We start from the raw sequence: 12,178 nt of genomic DNA, 5'->3' as shown, positions 1-12,178 counted from the left end.
TTAGGAAGAACTACTTCACTGTAGGGGTGGCTAGAGCCTGGAATAGGCTTCCCAGAGAGGTGGTGCTCTCACCTTCCTTGGAGATCTTCAAGAGGAGACTGGATAGGCACCTGGCTGGGGTCTTATGACCCCTCCCACCCCAAGTGCTCCTTCCTGCCCATGGCAGGAGGTCGGACTCAATGATCTGTCTAGGTCCCTTCCGACTCATTGATTCTATGATTTTATGAAAAAAACATTCTACATTGATAATTTTGAATGACATATTTTTCCTTCAGAAATGTTAATTTGGAGGCATTTTGCATTTCAGTTGAGGATTCCAAACTATTTCACTTTGATCAAAACCATCAGCATTTCTTTTCTCAGATACTTTCATATGAAACTTTTTTCAAGTGATTTTTTATATTTCCATTTTTTGTTCTGATTCAACTAAAGTTAGTCCCAAGACTGTCCACACACACAGTATTACCACACAGTAAGGCATCTACACATGCACAGTAACTAACTGAGTGTAAACTTGATACCTGCATCATGCAGGTATCAAATTTACACTCAAGTCAGTGTAAGTCCCCATATTTTCTGTGCAGTGTAGATGCACTGTGCAGTAATTTGTTTACTTTGCAGTAAATGCGCATGTGTAGATGCACCCAGAGAGAAGAAGTATTGTTATACTTTGGGAGTGATCAGCATATTATTACTATATAATAAAATAGTTTGAATTTCAATTTTATATATGAAATTCTGTTCAACCCTTATAGGTGTAATCCTGACCAATGCTTTCACAGTTTCATGTCACCAGAGTAATTTTAGTACTGCTCCCTAAACCAGCCATTTCTCATCCAACTCTCTACCTCAACTAGCTGCTGGGAAAGTCATGTATCTTCACTTACGATGTCAGAGCTGGCAGTTATTTGCATTCTTTTGGTACCAGCCTGTACCACCTTACTTACAATTCCAGGCGGTCTGACATACACATCCAATGGTACATTCTTTGTACAATGCTTAGTAGTAGGGCTGTGCAAAATTTTGCTGGCAGTTTCATTTCAACACTGTTTTGACTCGTTTCAAGCTTGAAGCAGCAAAATCAAAATGAAACAGAGAGTTTTGAAACAGTTGAAATGAAACGAGGAAAATTGAAACATTTTTGAATTTTCTAAACATTTCGAGTTTCAAAGATCAAGATGGGCTTGTGTCACGGTGCAGGGTCCTGCCAGAGGGCCGTGATTTCCCCAAGGCCCCCTTCCCATGCCAAGTTGGCCTAAAGGGCACCCTCGATTCTTGCCCACCACGTCTTTGATGTAGAATAAATATATGAGAGGCTGCCTTACATCCTGTTGGACACGGTTTGCTGTAATATACAACACCGTGGACTCCCAGACCCCTTGTGGGTCCTGTTCTGCAATGGGTGTTTTGGGGCACCCTAGTCTTATGGGCTATGCATGGCTCCAACCACCCCTTTACCATGCCCCAAGCCTCGCAGATGGAACCAACGTTGTTCGGTCTGGGCCTTGTTATAATTTGGCCCTCTTGTCCTCCTTGGGCTCTCTGCAGCCTCACTGGCGCTCGGGGTTGGCGTACCCCCAATGCTGCGCCCTCTCTGGTGCTCAGGGTCGGCGTACCCCCAATGCTGCGCCCTCTCTGGTGCTCGGGGTCCTCACACTGCTGTAGGCACCCTATGAGGCCTCCTCCTTCCCCTAATAGCCTCACCCGAACCACCGGTCTTAAACAGTAAACAAAACACAAGCCCCTGGTCTATAATATAAAGTCAAGCCACCCGGCTACAACATCATTCAAACCCTACTGGGGAATACCCCGTCCCTCAACAGTGTCAGAAGCTGCTTCTGCATCAGGCCTCTTCCCCTTTGGTTGCTCTGGGAGAGCTCCTTCCCCCTTGGTTGCTGGCAGGGAGCTACCATCCTGACCTCAGGCCTGGGGTTTATATGTGAGCTAGTTCCTGCCCCTTCTGCTCAGCTGACCACTGGCAGGTGGGTCACTAGTGCCCTCTGGTTGCCCTGGTCACCAGCAGCTGGGGCTCCACACTCACTGCTAGGGCTCTTTTCCACTCTAAGGAGCAGGGCACCTATATGCTCTGCGACAGCTTGTCTGCAGGGAAACAGAAACTAAATTAGAGAGAGGGGGGAAAAGGGGGAAGGAGTGCTCTCATTATTGACTATGTAGCTGGCCAGTGACTGTCATCCTTCCCTGAGGTCCCTTCCAATCCCAGTGCTCTGTGGGGAGGGATGGAAAAACTGCAAAGAAGGCAGCATTGTTTGAACTGCCCTGCTTTGTACCTTGGTGTCAGTTGAGTGAGGGTCTACCTTAATACACACAGTGTCACCCACCCATGTCATGAGTTTTGCCTGTCAGCAGCTAGAGGTGCAGGGCTCCAGAACCCAGACTCCCCCTGCACCTATCTCCTTGACAGCTGGCAGGCTCTGTGGCCTCAGTAGGGGCTCATCCCTGCAGCTTTCACTATGCTGCACCTTTACACACACACTGTCTCCCATGTCATGAGTTTTGCTTGCTCACAGCTTGAGGTGCAGTTTCCCCCAAAACCCTGCACCTATCTCCTTGAAAGCTCACAGACTTTGTTGTCTCAGCAGGGCCTAGCAAGCCTGCAGTTTTGACCCTGCTGTGGCTTAACACATATACATGACACGAGTTTTTTGCTTTCAAGATTTTGAGGTGCAGTTCCCCTGAAACCCCTGCACCTACCTCCTTGAAACTTGGTAAGCTTCATGCCCTTAGAAGGGGCTACCATTCCTGCATGTTTCATCTAAATCAGGCCAGAAATGAAAAAGTTATAGGCTGTTTTGAGTTTCCTCATTATAGCCTATGGACAAAATGTGAAACTGTTTCAATGAAATGAAATGGAACAGCAGTTTTGAATTAAAATGAAATTTGAAATGAAACACTGTTCCATCAAAATGCAAGTTGAAACAGAACGGTGCCATTTCACATAGCCCTACTTATTAGCACCTCAGTTAATGGTTCACAACCTTTTTAGACTCAAGGCACCCCTCAGAGTATTCTAGTACTTAGTTTTCATTCTTTTTTTTGTCTGCAGAAAAGTAAAGAAGTCAGAAAGACCCAGCAGCTTGGAATGTTTTTAACACCTTGAATTCCTATTTGAAATCTCTGGGTTTATCCTGTGAATCATTTTTGCACATCTAGCAACCTTAACTTTGCATGGAACCCTTCAGAACCCTGGTTGAGAATTACTGGCTTAGACCTCAGACCAGTGGTTCCCAACCTTTTTGGCTGTAACCCTAAATTGGCCATGAACAGGACCTTCCAACCTGGTGCCGTGGGGGCTGCTGGGAACGGAGTGTGGTGGTGGTGGCAGCAGCAGCCCGGGCATGGGGGCAGGGGAGCCGCCATTGTCCCTTTTATGCAAGGCAGCCCGCCACTCCCAGGCCATGCACGTGAGCATGCATGTGCATGTGTGCGCGGGCCCTTCGTGGCCCTACTGAGGACCCCTGTGACCCTGATTTGGGTCACACCCTGAGGTTGGGAACCAGTGCCTTAGACCCTTATTCATGATTGGGGCCTGAGGGTGCAACTTCAAGACAAACATGTAGACCACACATAATCTATGAGTCCCCAGATAATTTTATAATCTATAGCAATCTATAATAATTATTCATTCTAATAATCTGTTAAATCATGAGCTTTAAAAATTGTTTCCTCCATTCTTGAGTCCTGGACAACTCTCCCTTGCACTTATAGATAGTATGGACCAAATTGTTGGTGTTGATGCCACTGCTTGGTACCACTGGCAAAATCTGGTGAAAAATCTTATGAATCTGGCCTTGCAGAGGTCACTTTAGGTGATCCTGGGATGGTATGGTGGCTCTTATCACTGAATCCAGCCTGCTGTTTCCCTATGCTGTGCTTTGGTGTTAATAAACATAATAGCACCACCTGGTGGCCGCCAAAATTTTCACACTTGCTGAACCAGCCACGAAATATTTTCATAGGGTAGGACAGAGGCCTCCCCTTGCCATTATTTAAAAAATGTGTATATGCACCTGGTTTTACTCTGGTGTTGTCATTCACAAGCAATCAGCTCAACTGTAAAGTCATAAATGGAGTGTGACAGTAAAGTTTCACAGACAAGATATAAAAATGATAAAAAGTAAAGCTATAAAAATATTTAATAAAAATTACTTGCTTCTATCAAGTCATTAATATTAATTATAGTTAGTGCTATTTAAATACCCCATTTTATGTTAAAGAGTCCCCTGGTTCTAAATTGTGTGAGTGCAATTTTTATATGGATATAATGCACTGGGAACATGCCTACATGAGACATTTACTGTGGTGTAGATTAATTAGCTCCACAGTAAACATCTCAAATCTATACATCTCTCCCTATTAGCCTGAAGATTAATTAACTCTATAGTACTTATAAATACAAGTAAATACAAGTACTATCCTGCTGCATAGTTTTTCACTCTGCAGCACCACAAGTGTAGATGCTGACAGGGCTGGCTGGAGAATGAGGGTGTTTCAGTGTAGGGGCTGCCTACTGCCTAAATTTGATGAAAAAAAATGATGTACTTGTGACATTGAAGTAAAAAATAAAAAAGGAAAATGACAGTTTTTCATGGAAAAGACTGCAACAAAAATGAGTGAAATTTGAACTAGAAATTAGGCCCAAAGATACTTTTAATGTTTGAGTTTTTAATATATTTGGGTTTGTTTCATGGGATTTTGCTGTCTGAAGCCTCAATTTGCAAAGGCATATGTACAGAGGTAACTTCATGTAGCATGAGTAATCCTTTTGACGTCTAGAACCTGATATTATTGCATGTATTATGTGCCTAAGTGGATTTGGGTGCCTAATTTTCACCCTCCTTGAAACCCATGAAACAATGAACACAGAGAGTGACTGGGTCTTCCTCCTGCTCCCTGCTTTTTGTGACTGACATTTATGGGTAAGATGATGATATGTTACAGAAATTGTGTTACGGTGGACTGGGGCATGGACAGTTACTCTAAAGAGACTGTATTAGAATAAGGGTTACTGTAGACAGTACTGAGGTCAAGTTGGTTATCCATCTGAATCTGAGGTATTGAATAGGAGGTTGTGATGAAATCAGGGTCAAGTCAGGATGTTTGTCAGACTGGGAAGCCAAGCTGGGGTCAGGAGCACTCAGGGACATGCAGGCCAGGAACAGAGCAATCCAGAATAGGAACAGGCAGGCACAGTAGCAGGAGCAGTCAGGCACGTACCAGGCAAGAAAGAGTAAGGTATAGATTCAGGCTAGACAAGGTGTGGGCAGGAACTAAGTAGGGACAAGGCACAGGCTTAGGCCAGGCACAGGTGCAGGCAGGAATTTAAGGAAGAATCAATACAAAGGATAGGCTAGGCAAGGCTCAGGTGATAGCTAAATAAAAGAAAGCAATCAAGCAGGTTGGCAGTCAGAGGCCTGAGTGGCTCTTTGTCTGGGAAGAGATGGGTAAGTCAGGTACAAGGAAAGCTACCCCATTTCTCTCCATAACTTGAGGTGAGCAAGGTTCCTGGAGAGGAAGTTGATTGTCAGAATTGATGCTTAATATGAGACTTCAAAGAGACCCTGGACATGGAGCACTTCTGATTAGAGAGTATTTCTACTGACACCACAATCACTGGTAGCATATTCATTTTTATTCTCAAGAGATTCCTGTTGCCTTCAGGAAGCAGCAGGGGAGTCCTTCTATGTCTGATCAACATCAAATGTGATATCCGAGCATGTACACCACACTCTAACACAAGGGTGGACAAAATAAGACCTGCCAAGGGATACCGTCTGGCTCATGCTGAGTCCCTTTGTCCCACCTGGCTCAGGCATGGACGGGGAAGGGGGTGGGGGGGGTGCCAGCCTGAACTGTGGTATGTGCAACCAGTCCCACTGCCCACAGGTATGCAGCAGGCCTGGAGCAGTGGAGTGGCTGGATTTGCTTCTCAGCAGCCCCAGTGGTGATGACTCCTTCTGGCTGTTGCTGCCACCAGCCCCAGCCCCACTGCCTGGGCACCCCAGCCCATTTGTCCTGCACCCACTGCGTGGGGTGAGACCTGCATGGCAGGGCGTGCAGCTGGGCAGATAGGATGGGGCTATGGGTGGGTGGGAAGTGGCATCAAGGAGTGGGATAGGTGGGTGGGGCCGGGATCCTGGGGAAGAGCCACAATCTGCTCCCAACATGTCCTTGCAATGGGTGCCAGTTCCATGGGGAATGGAGCATGGAGCAGAACCATTTAGGGAGTTTTGGTGAGCTGTTGTGGGGAAGCGGGGCAGGAGGACTCACTGGTGCGCTGTGGGGAAGGTACTGACTTGCCCTGTGACAGCTCACCAAAACTTCCTAAGTGGAACTTGGGCCCAAATGATTGCCCATCCCATCTCTAACCACCTCTTGGGTTACAGGTCAAAGGATGCACGTTGTCCTAGAAATTCCTTATATTCTTTCCTTTTTTTGCCTTTCACAACTTCAGGCACCAGTTTCAATTGGAAATATTGGTATCATCCTGATGCCTGGAGGAGCAAACTGAGATGCACTCAGAGTAAAGAGTTTACTGTCTTATTCAAACCAGTGTCAAAGAATCCAAATTCTCATGCAAGTTTCTGCAATTTTAAGGCATGTTCTGTTTCCCTTAGACATTGGTAAAATAACATGCATACTGAGACATAGGAGAGCTCACATCTGAAGAGGATTTATGCTTAGGGACTTCTCAGGTGACAGTTAACAGCTAAGAATCAGCTAAGAATCAGGTAATAAGACAAACCAACCCAGGGTCAAATAGGCAGAGATATTCTTGGTGTTTTTTCTCATTTCCAATTCCATCTGACCATCTGTGGCCAGCAAGTGGTCATGCAGGTCTCAAGATCAGCAGTGGAAGCCCTTGGGGTGACATTATTGTCTCGTGTGCCAATCTGACACTTGTGGAGGAGGAAACCTAAGCAGGGACGTGGTTCTTGTTTACATTCTCAGGGGCACCATGAAAATGACATGGACTTGTTCCGACAGTGCATCTCAGCAATTGGGATTTCTCTTCTCCTCTGCTCCCCTTTTCTTCCCAGGTCCTAGAAGTAGGAAATACTAAAAAGAAAAAAAAAAAAAAAAGGAACAGTTATCATTCGCTGTAACAGCTTTTGTCTACCATCTCAGGTTTCTCCACTTCTGGATAGACTTGATGGTCCATCTATGGCCCCTCATAGCATTCACCTGTTTCTGCTGCTCCCCCCAAAATGGTTATGCTTAGGGACCTACTCGATTTGTGATTTCATGGATTTCATGGAATTTGGGAGATGTCTGTGAAATCCATGAAAAAAACTCTTACTCAAAATCAAATGGAGCCAGCAGTCCTCATGGCTGCTGCCGCCTGGCTGTACAGCCCACTGGGGAGGAAAATGGGAGGGGGCTTGCCTGAATGAAGTGGAGCAGGCAAGATGGCTGCCACTTGCACCCCTGACTGTCGATTGGCTGAAAGAGCTGTCATGAAGCCCTACACCTCTCCACCAATCAGCAGCAAGGGGAGGGGCCATATGATGGACAGCCCTCTCAATCAGCTGTAGGGATTGGGACCATAGGGGCCTTGCATCCAATCAGAGGTGTGGGGGGCCTGTTGCACTAAGCCTGTAAAAATGGTGGTCGGCTCTGTGATCTGCCCATGAAATCAGCTGCCTACCTCCTCAATTTGGGTAGGTCCCTAGTTATGCTTGATAGGGGTGTGTCACAAACCAAGGCACAGGCAATCTGCATACAGGCTGAAGTGAGCAGATAACTGGAGGTTTGAGGGATAGCTGGTCCAACATTCAAATCAAAGCCAAAAGAACAGGCAAGGCAAGGTCAGGGACCAAGCTGGATCAGGTAACCAAGCTGAGGCAGAGTCAAAGGTCAAAGTCCAGGCAGATTGAGCAACTGCTGATCTGATCTGGAGTCAGGATACAGACAGCAAGGCAGTGCAAGGACAGCAGGATTCTTGTTGTTCAGACAAGCTCCACTGGACGTAGGAAGCCTTATATAGATGGGAGGATCCAGTCAGCAGCCTATAGTCCCAGGCCAAGCAGAGGCCAGCAGTAGGGAGGCCTTTTTCCAGTGGGCCCCCTTTCTCTGTTGCTGCTTCTCTGTCCATAAACTGAGGTCTAGTTCAGGGCTGAATTGGTGTTCAGTCCCTGAGCCTTTAGGGTGGTGGGTTTGGACTAGGCCCTGACAGGGTAGTGCACTAGGCTTCCTCTCCCCCTAATTCTGTCAGCTTCCCCAGATGCTGATCAACAGCCTCTCAACTTGGGAGGAAAGTTGAGTGGTGAGGTGAGGCATTGCAGCACCCTGGTATCACCTCTTTGAGCTGGTTTGTTACTCTGTTTATGCTGCTGCCAGTGAAGGCAGGCCCCTCTAAAAAGAGTCTGGAGCTGCTTAGTCAGAGACTGTGGGGCAGGTTTATGCCTGGGAGCACAGCAATAACATGGCTACAAAGAGGCTATGTGATCAAAGGGCAGTAGCATCACTCATCCTTTATAGCTAGGGACAGAAATTACACATAAAGCAGTATAAGTGATTGGAAACCAGTTCCAATCTGTAACACAACAGAAGTTCAGTGCACATAAACCGCTTTCAAAATGGCCAGAACTGGTTTAAGATAAACCTGGATGGATGCAGTATCAGACTTTAATGCATTCTTACTAATTGAAAACTGTTTAAGTCAGATTTAATGACTAAAAATAATTTTAAAAGGTTTTGTACAGTGGAATGGCCTCACTATCAACGGGAGGATCAGAAAAAGTGGCCTCCGGAAGAGTCAATTAACTACAATACAATCCTCCAATTACTCCTGTTTTATCAGCTGATGGGTAAGTGGAATAAACATTTGTATACACAATTGTTTATGGCTTTACGAAATAAGACAGATATTTTGCAGAAGTGTAATTTGACTCCGACAGGATCAATAGTTGTCAGTGTTGAGTCTCAGCATTCCCCCCCCAATCACTGTAATGCCAGAGTCGGCGTCCCCTTCGGCTTTAACACCTCCACCATATAAAGGTCAAATGCTCCCAATTCCAGAGATCCCTCCCTCAGTGAGATTTTATCCTTTACTTACTGAAACTATAATAGCCCGGCCTGGAGCAGATAGGCGTGCAGCCCAGACCATGCAAGTATACACCCATGTACCTTTTAACCCAGTGAACCTAGCGACTTTTAAGGCACAGGCTAAAGAATTTTCAGCTAGCCCGAGTAAGTTTATCTCTGTCTTTGAGGGATGTTTAGCTAGTCACAAGCCTGATTGGAATAATTGTAATATCCTTATGCAAACCTTATTATCTGAAATAGAGCAAAATCAAGTTATTTCCAAAGCAAGGGAGGAAGCACAGCAGAGGCATAAAAGAAATCCCGTCAATGTTCCTGGTCTGGCAGATGTGGTTCTCCTAGCAGACCCTAGATGGGACCCTAACAATCCTGTGAATCATACCCATCTTACCTCTTACAAAAAACTGCTTATGCATGAACTCAAGCACTCGACTGTCCGACATAATAATTGGGCAAAGCCATATGAAATAGTACAGGAGCCAAAAAAAAGTCCAGTTGCATTCCTACAGCGCATCCGAGATGCCATTCGGCAAAATACCAATGCAAACCCTGATGACCTGGCGACAAAGGCAATTATAAAGAGTATTTTTACCAGCTGCGCAGCCCCTGATACAAAGAAAAATTTACAAAACAAGGAAGACTTAATGGGTATGTCTGTAGCACAAATCCTGGAGACTGCAAACAGGGCGTATACCCTCAGAAAAAAAGAGACAAGTTAAAATGCTAGTAGCAGCAGTACAGGCTAGAGTCAGAAAAAAACCACAAGAAAGTAAAAAAAAGCAGAGGTATAAGGGGTCGTGAGCGCTGGCACCCTGGCCCACAAAAAAGACGCCTGGGACGGAACCTTGCCTTATGCCGAAAAGAAGAACACTGAAAGAATAAATGCCCAGAGAAAGGGAGAGACTGTACTCCAATAACAGCAGCAAAAAGACAGGAGTAGGGGTGTCAGGGGAAACGGACCACCCCACCCCTGAAACCCCGAGTAAAAGTGCGGGTGGGGAATTCAGAAATTAATTATTTTTTTAGTAAACTCCAAGACAGCAAGCACCACTGTAAATCAACCTCTTCAACTTCCCATAGCGGACTCTCTCACCATAATAAGTGCCACGAAAAAAAGACTCAGTGCCCAGTATATACTCCTGCAAAATGTGCTCTGGGAGACCGGGCTCTTTCTCACAAATTAATCTACCTTCCAGATTGCCCAACACCCCTGCTAGGACGAAACCTGCTTTGTCGATTAAGTGCATCACTGCATTTTACCCAGGATGAAATAACCCTCGCATTGCCCCCTAAAAATGTATAAATAATAACCCTCGCAATTAAACCCTCAACTATAAACGCACCCCCCCCGGACTGGAACCAATAAAGAAACCGAGTATACCCTTTGGTGTGGACAAGGAGAGTCCCCGGAAAGGCTACACATCAAACCCCCATTAATATCCAACTACTGCCAGAAAAAAGTCCGGTACGAATCAAGCAGTACCCAATCAAAAAGGAAGCCAGAGAGGGACTGCAAAAAACTATAAACGGTTTCCTAAAGTACAGCATACTGCGAGAGTGTCAGTCAGCCTAGAACACTCCTATCTTGCCTGTACTAAAGCCTAATGGCACATATCAACTAGTGCAAAACCTAAAAGCAATTAACAAACAAATTAAAACTATTCATCCCCTCGTCCCAAACCCGTATACCTTACTAGCCTCCATAAAAAAGCAATATACTCATTTCTCAGTTCTTGATTTAAAAAACGCTTTCTTTACGATTCCAGTTGACCCCCTCTCAAAAAATATTCTCTTTTAAATAAAAAAACAACAAAAAATTTAAAAAACAACTTTATTAGACAGTATTAGCCCAAAAATTTAAAAACTCTCCTACCCTTTTCGGCCAGTCCTTAACTAAAGACTTAAAAAAATAAAATAATAAGCATAAAGTTCTCTTGTTACAATATGTAAATAATTTATTAATTACTGCCATAAATTTAAACTCTTGCCTTAACGCCACTGTAAGCCTCCTAAACTTTATTAAACTTCAAGAATATCAAGTAGCTCAAAATAAAGCTCAAATTGCTCTCCCTGAAGTATGATACCTGAAATTTCACATAAGACAGGGGGAGCGCCAGCTTTCAAGTAAGCAAAAGAAGGCTATATGCCAAGTTCCCACCGCAAACAACCGTAAGCGGCTCAAAGCATTTCTTGGCATGGCAGGTTTTTACAAAATATAAATCCCTTAATTTAAACTATAGGCAAAACCATTATATAACTGTATAAAAGGGGAAAACCATAACCCCTTTTATTAGACTTCAAAAGCCAACAAGGCATTTAAAATACTAAAAAAAAAACTAATAAAAGCCCCCGCCCTAAATTTACCAGACCTTTCTAAACCTTTCCAATTATATGTGCATAAACGAAAAGGGTTGGCTCTAAAAGTACTTACTCAATTATTAAAGGCATAAAAACGTCCCGTTGCTTATTTCTCCAAACAGCTTAATCCAGTTGCCAAAAAATGGCCAGCATGTTTACAAGCAAGTGCGGCAACTGCCCTAGTACTTAAAAAAACTAAAAAATTAACACTAAAAAAAATTGTGCAAATATATACCCCTCATATAGTCCAGGCTCTGTTAAACGCAAAAAAAAATCTCTAGCTCACCCAGGCTCGAGTGACTCGATACCAAGCTAAGCTGTTGGAGAACCCTAAAGTAACTCTGCAACCCTGCCCCTCCCTCAACCCGGCTACTCTCTTACCTGAAACGAAAAAACAAGAGCATAATTGTTTAAACATCATAAATGCACAGTACTCCAGCCGTCCAAACCTACAAAACCAGCCACTTCTAAATGCTAATTATAAATAGTACACTAATAACAATAGCATTATTGTAGAAGGGCAAAAAAAACCAAGTTATACTGTTATACCCTCTATAATGTTATTAAAGCCAAAAATTTGCCCGCCAAAACATCTGCTCAACTTGCTCAACTGGTAGCCCTGACCCGAGCACTAAAACTATCAAAAGGGAAACGGGTCAACATCTATACTGACTCTAAATATGCTTTTAAAGTACTACATACCCATACTAGCCTATAAAAACAAAGGGGACTACTGACAGCCCAAGGCTCCCCAATA

The 12,178-nt window shown here is 44.5% G+C and overlaps 1 long non-coding RNA gene across 1 annotated transcript in view; it reads left to right on the top strand.

The window, feature by feature from the left end:
• LOC109323383 overlaps positions 1-9,565 on the top strand; it is a 20,195-nt gene extending 10,630 nt beyond the window's left edge. Inside the window, exon 3 of the long non-coding RNA XR_002104655.1 lies at positions 9,554-9,565. This is a non-coding gene — a long non-coding RNA (uncharacterized LOC109323383). The remainder of the gene's footprint in view (positions 1-9,553) is intronic.
• Positions 9,566-12,178: the final 2,613 nt, after the last annotated feature.

This window comes from Crocodylus porosus, unplaced genomic scaffold (assembly GCF_001723895.1).
Source record: "Crocodylus porosus isolate Cpor-Errol unplaced genomic scaffold, CroPor_comp1, whole genome shotgun sequence".
NCBI lineage: Eukaryota > Metazoa > Chordata > Crocodylia > Crocodylidae > Crocodylus > Crocodylus porosus.
Note: the sequence above shows the minus strand (reverse complement) of the source record. Positions and strands in the feature narration are given on the sequence as shown.